The sequence below is a fragment of the Sciurus vulgaris genome (assembly GCF_902686455.1).
Source record: "Sciurus vulgaris genome assembly, chromosome: 5".
In the NCBI taxonomy this organism is placed as follows: domain Eukaryota; kingdom Metazoa; phylum Chordata; class Mammalia; order Rodentia; family Sciuridae; genus Sciurus; species Sciurus vulgaris.
The window spans coordinates 156,265,439-156,272,513 of record NC_136465.1 but is presented as its reverse complement, the minus strand read 5'-3'; positions in this window follow the sequence as shown (position 1 = coordinate 156,272,513).

Sequence of the window (7,075 nt, the reverse complement as noted above, 5' to 3'; positions counted from 1 at the left end):
GGGCGTAGAGCCCTGCAGCAGGACAGGGGGACCTCTGCCCGAGCGGTTGGGGCGGGATCCCGGGGATAGAGCCCCCAGGGGAAGTGCTGAGAAGGGACCTCTGTCCAGGGGCAGGTGCGGGAACCTGGGGATAGACCCCTGGAAGGATATAGGGTTCGCGGGAATCCTCTGTCCCGGAGCAGGTGCGGGAACTCGAGGGTAGATCCGCCGTGGCGACAGCATGGTGGGAGGCTCTGTCCAAGGGGCTGAGACTGGAACCTGGGGATAGAGCCCCGGGAGGGGACAAAGTCGGCGGGAAACTCTGCACAGGGGGCTGGGGCCGCGGAGGGCCGCGGGCGGAGGAGACGGGAGCCTGGGGGTGGGGCGGAGGGGGATGCGGTGGCGGGGCGCCTCGTGGGTCCCCGCGGCAACCAAGCAGGTGGCGGGTGCCGCGCACTTTTCGGTTGGCCAGTTCTGCTGTAGGTCCCCAGGATGAAGGGGTACCGGGGCAGTGGAGGCTAGAGCCTAGATTTAGACAGTCGATTGGCGCCTCTGCCCACTTTGTCCCCAACGCCTTCCCGAAGGATAAATCGGAGCGGTTCCCGGATCCAGACGCGTTTGAGGTAAAACAGGCTGGATCTCGGCGACCGCCCCGCCACACGCCAACGGCGTCTGGTGGGCACTGCACCGTCCAGGTTGGAGACAGAATCGAGTTAGTTTAAGTGAGATGGTGTGTTATTCTCACCCCGTTTCTTCCTGTCCATCAACTGCTGGGAGAACACTGGCAGGCACCAGATTTTGTTTTGTTTCGTAATTACTTTATTTGGTTTATGCAGTACATTTTTATTAGAAAGTCTTTGTTAGGTCTTATGGAACGTAAAAAGACAAGACAGACACTTTTCCTGTGCAGCACAGATTAACAATCAAAAAGAAGACAGATGTGAACACAAATAATACACCATAAAAGCAGGCTAAACCTGTAAAACGCAAAATACAAAAGGAAGTTAATTTTGTGACATTTTAAAGCCGTTTTACAATTAAAAACAGCAAAAACTCCTTTGAATGAACACAATAAAAATATACTTTAGCATTATACTATGGCCTCTAAGTGACAGAGATTAGGTAAGAAAGAGAAAGAAAGAAATTGGAAAGGAATTAAATAGACAATATGAGTGAAAGAGATCCTAAAAGGGGGGAAAAATCCTAAATTATCCACAAATTAGCTCAGATACACAAACAGAGGTGTGTGTGTGTGTGTGTGCATGTGTGTGTACAAAGTTTTAAAAGGATAAATGGTAGGGAATAGAAATAAAGTCACTAAGTCATATAAAAATACTAAAATTTTATATTATAAGATTTAAAAGAATTTTTCAATTATAAAATTTTACGTAATACATTTTTTTGCTTAAGAGTTCACTTTTCTTTTAGTATCTAATTTAATTTTTCAATTTCAGGCATATTTGCAGATTTATGCAATTATAAAGTATAAAAATATAGAAAAATAGAAGGCTTTGGAATTTAAAAAACTTGTCTTTATTTCCACTTCTGTTACTTATGATCTGCTTGATCTTAGGAAAATTCACTAATATTTTCCTAAATCTCAGTTTTCTTATCCTTATTTTAAGGAAAATTATTTCTGCTTTATGGATTTGTTTGAGCTTTAAGTAAAATGTAAATCACTTAACCTAGTGCCTTCCTCTGAACAGGTACCAGATGTGATTATTAATAGTAGTTTATCTCAGTTCTGCTGGTCAGTTAAGGACTAGATTTCAGATAGTAGAACTAATTCCTCTCCTGATTCAGAGAAGGTACCATGTACTGTACTTAAAGCTTACAAGTTCCAGAAAAGTCTAAATAACTTACATTTCTTTTTCATGGACATTGATACTTGTGGATGAACTGACTGCATCTGACTGACAGTCCAGATAGACAACATTACCCAGGAAGCAGCTGCAAACAAAAGGTTTGCAGAAGCAGGAGGGATCAGAGCAATTTGTCTCCTTGGTTACTGTTCAGTGTTACAAAGGGATAAGGAGCTCAGAATTTTCCTTAGTAATAACCAGCATCCCTATAGCACTTCTTAGTTTACCAAGTACTTTTCACACCCTGGCTCACATTTCTGGATTCCCTTCCCCTATTTCTCCTTCCCCTTGACCTCTATTTATTTTTCTCAGTTTGCTAAAGAGGCAATCAGAAATGTCAATAGAAAAGTCCACAGAAAATACTAAGCTTGACGTGAGCTGGGACTTAGAGGTCAGGCTGAAAGTCAGTTTCTCATCCTTGTTTCTGCCCTGACCTAATCAGAAGAGGCAGGTCATGCTGCAGGCCAAGGACCTAGTGGCTTCTGGCTGTTGGGTAAACAAAAAACTGCTAGCTGTGGTGTCCCCACACCATCCAAGGACACAGTTCACAGTATTTGTCCAAGGTGGGTGGGGAGGAGGTGGGGAAAAAAGTGTGAAAGGTATTGGGTCTGAGAGAACCTGTCTAGATCCTTGTATGGACATGGGAAATAAACCCAGCCTTTTATCTAATGTTGAGTCTGGAAATCCATTTACACTGGGTTGTAGGCAGAGAGTTGTGAAAACCAAACACATACTGCCTTCAATAGTATCTGGGAGACAGTGTCATTGTTAATGATATTTAGGACTGGCCTATGACTTTAGGATTGGGCCTTATAAAACCCCAGTCCTCCTCCCTCACTTTCCCAAGTTTGGAATGTTAAGACTCTGAACTCATGTGGGCCAACGGCCCCAAATTCACACTGATGTTGGCAGTAGAGTCCTCCCTAATGACTAGGTTTCAAGAATTTTGATTCAGGGTGTTTCATGAAACTAGTTGTCGCTTTACCCCTCTACTCTTGTCAAATGCTGATGGCTATTCACAAGTCAGAGCGGACTAGAAAGAGGACAGATCTAGCCAGTGTCCAGTTTGAAAAAAGTGTAAGCCATCATTTCCCCGTCAACCCACTGTGTTTGAAAATTGCAACCAACCTGTAAGAAAGGTATTGTGATCCACATTTGGTAGAAGAGGTGCACTAGGCCTGAGAAAAAGTGCTAAGTTGGGGACAGGAGTCACCTGCCTGCCCTCCAAGGCTGGGGGCTTTCCATAGTGTCATTCTGCTGTCCCTGGGATACCATTCTTCAAAGATCTCAAATCACCGAACAGATATGACTGGGTAACTGTCAGAGGAATGTAAGAATTGGTTAAATTAACCAGCAGGGTGTTCCTTGGGAAGAAGAATATTTTGGACTCCCATGTCCTACTGGATATCTAATAAATAGCTCAAATTTACCATGCTCCACATTGAATCTCTGATCTTCCTAACCATCCTCTCCCCCACAGTGTCCTCTGTCACCATTGATGGCAACTCCAGTTTTTCTTACCTCATTTCCTTATTTCATACTCCACACCCAAACCACCAACCAATCCTATAGGCTCTCCTTTCAAAATAGATCTATCAGACCACTTTCCCCCATCTCTGCTATTGTCCAAGGGACCCTATTATTTCTTGCTTTCCAATAACAGGAACCCCCTAATAGGTCTCCTTGTGTGACCTTCATTCCCTTATATTGTCTCTTCTCAGCTCAGTGGTCAGAGAGATTCATAGAATGATTCTCCATTTCATCAATAAGTGACCTACCATGATCTCTAGAACTTCTCTCTCTGGCTTTATCTATCACTGTCTCTGGTCACTGTGCCTAAGTCTACTGGCCTCCTTTGGGCTCTGCAGTCATGCCAGGAATCTTCCCTCCTTTAAACTCTTTTCTCCACGTCTTTACAGTTACATAGTACTTACCATGCATCTGTGCCATGTCTAAAAATTATGTTTTCATTGGGTTCAGTGGCACACACCTGTAATCCTAACTACTGGGGAGGCTAGGGCAGGAAGATTGCAAATTTGAGGTCAGTAAGTTAGTGAGAGCCTGTCTTAAAATAAAATAAGAAGGGCTAGGGATGTAGTCCTAGGTTTGTGGTAGATCACCCTTAGGTTCAATCCCAAGTTCTGCAAAAAAATGAAAATAAAAATTAAAAGATGGCCTACAGTCACACTCCATCACTATGTATGTATGTATATATGTCTGCATTGGCACTGGGGATTGAACCCGTGGGTGCTTTATCACTTAGCTATCTCCCAGCCCTTTAAATTTTTTTTTTTTTTATTTTGAGACAGGATCTCATTAAGTCGCAGAGGCTGGCCTTTAACTTTCAGTCCTCCTGTCTCAGCCTCCAGAGTGTCTGGAATTACAGGTGTGCACCACTGCGACCTGCTCTCTCCACCTGATATTTCTGAGCTCATTGGATTTGAACATGTATTTAAGGTGTGAGTTTTCAGGCATTTTGGGAGCAATTTGGTTCTCTTTGGATACAGAGCCTTCATTTAGCCATCATGCTTTGTTATTTTACACGATAAACCTGTCTTCGGCTTTTTGGTGGTTGGAAAAGGAACTTTATCATTTCTCCCTAAGAGTAACTGGTTATCTTCTCCCTCCCTTTGGTTCTCCCCTAACCCTTCATCAATACAGAGATTAATCCATATAGAAGTACAGAAGCATTATGAGTTCTACAGACTGCTGACTCCATTTATGTGTCCTATGAATCACAGGGGAGATGGAATCAGAGCAGATTCCTATTTGCAGTTTACTTAGAGGAATAGAAACTTTGGTATTTTTGTTTGTTTGTTTTCTATTTTTATTTTATTTTATTTTTAAATCTTTGAGTGGAAAGGTACCAGAAGTCATAGATAAATATGCTCATTGCAGATAGACCTTTTAGATGAGAGGAATGGGGGTGGCGAAGGGGTGAATGTAGATAGAAGGATGGAGGGAGGAAAAACTTGACAAGAAAGAGGTAAGCAGATGGGCTGGGGAGATAGCTCAGTTGGTAGAGTGCTTGCCTTGCACACGCAAGGCCCTGGGTTCAATCCCCAGCACCGCAAAAAAAAAAAAAAAAAAAAAAAAAAAGAGGCAAGCAGAATCTTGAGGTGCTGAGTACACAGCATGGAATTTTAAAAGACTACAAATTTTTAGTACTAGCCACCCAAATTCCAAATACTTATCAAACCAACATATTTCAAGTTTTTCACCAACCCTTCTTTTGGACTGTAGAATGAACACACCTGGGGGAAAACCTTCAGCGATTTGAAAAAGTTTGTTGTCAAAGGTGTAAGTTTTAAATTTTTTCTCTTTTCTAAGCTTCACATAATTTTTTTCTCTTTGTTTTTAAAAATACTAGAAGTAAAATCTCATGCTAATGAGTAATTATTAGCACATAATGCCACTTACAGTGTGTGTTATTCTGTATGCTGGACTTCCTGCTTGGTTGTTTAAAATTCATTGCTTCATTGATATTAGTTGGAACTATTATTCCCATTTTATGGTACAGGAACCTGAGACTCGGAGATGCTAGGTGATTATAGACGATAATAAAGACCAAGACATTCATAAAGAATTGGTTTTTATCCTTCCATCTTATCTTTTTAAAAATTGTCCTGTTTCCTGCTGCTACCACAGTGCTTGACACATAATAGTTACTCAAAAAAAAAAAAAAAAATCTGAAAGTTAAATGAACTTGCTCACACATCTGTAAATGCAAACCAAAATTTGAAATCTGGCTTGTCCACATGAATGTCTCTGTTTTTAATCACTTGCTGCTGTGCTTCTGGAACCATTAGCTTTTAAATATGGCTCTTTGAGATTACTGAGGCATAAATTTAAATGGAATTTTCATTGCTTCTGTCATGGGAACACTTTTATTTGTTTTATTTATTTGCAGTACTGGGGATGGAACCTAGGGTCTCACACAGCTAGGCAAGTGCTCTATCACTGAGCTAGGTAGCCAGTAACTTTTAAAATTTGTTCTGAGTCAGGGTCTCACTAAGTTGCCTACGCTGGCCTTGGACTTGTGAACCTTCTGCCTCAACCTCAGACTAGCTGGGAGGCATATGCCACTCTATGCAGCATGAGCACATGTTTTTCCTAAGAATTCATGAGTATCCTTTTCCCAAAAAATATACATGTCTTTATAACTTTTCTCATTGTGAAAGATACACAAGCTCAGGGAGAAATTTGAATAGTACCCCAAAAGTACAGAATCAGAATAAGAATTAAGGTGAGGCAAGGAGCACTCTGCCTTAGGTACAAACTTTAAGGGGAAACAAAAATTCAGTAGTCAAAATAAGCAATATTTTAATCTACCATTTCAAAAAATACAAAGTAGCACAAAAAATCTATGATGAACAAAATATCACAAAATTTAAATAAAGACAAGATCTGTGGGTTGAGATCAAGGTGAGGCAACTTGAGAACTTACTCTCAGGGTCATACCAGTACACAGTCAGATATGTCTGTATAATTTTGATATTGCATTCAATGTGTTAGCTTACCATTGCTACAACAAAATACCTGAAGTAATCAACTTAAAAAGATAAAAGTCTTATTTTGGCTCAAGTTTTAGAGGTACCATTCTTTGATCAGTTGGACCCAGTGCTTTGAGCCTATGTCAAGGCAGCACATTGTGGTGGGAGTGTGTGGCAGAGCAGAACCATTCACCCCAGGGACAGGAAATAGAGAGCAAGAGGACGAGACTGGGGTCCCACAATAGCATCCTAGGGCACGTTCCCAATGCTCTAAAGCCCTCCCACCTCTTAAAGCTCCGCCATCTCCCAACAGTGCCACTCCAGGGACCAAGACTATGGTATATGTCACAGATTTTTTCCTGCAGCAATTTGGAATTTAAAAATACTGTGTTAACATATTATCTATCTTGATAACTGAGTTGTTGTTTTGGCAGTTTAAGGAATTTTACAGCTAAGGTGAGTGCCTCAACCATCCAATTCCAATCTCAGCCTAGTCAGAATGAAAGGAGAGATTGTATCAAACCAGAGGTGGTTCCTATTCATGTCTGGTGCACAGCTTTTCGAACAACTCTCGGAATGCGTGTGTGTGTGTGTGTGCGCGCGCACGTGTGCACATGAACATGAGCATATATGTATATATATATATATATATATATATATATACATATATAATGGGCATTACATAGTTAATCAACTTTTTATTTATTAAATGGCATTGCACATAATTCTGTGCCTGGTCAT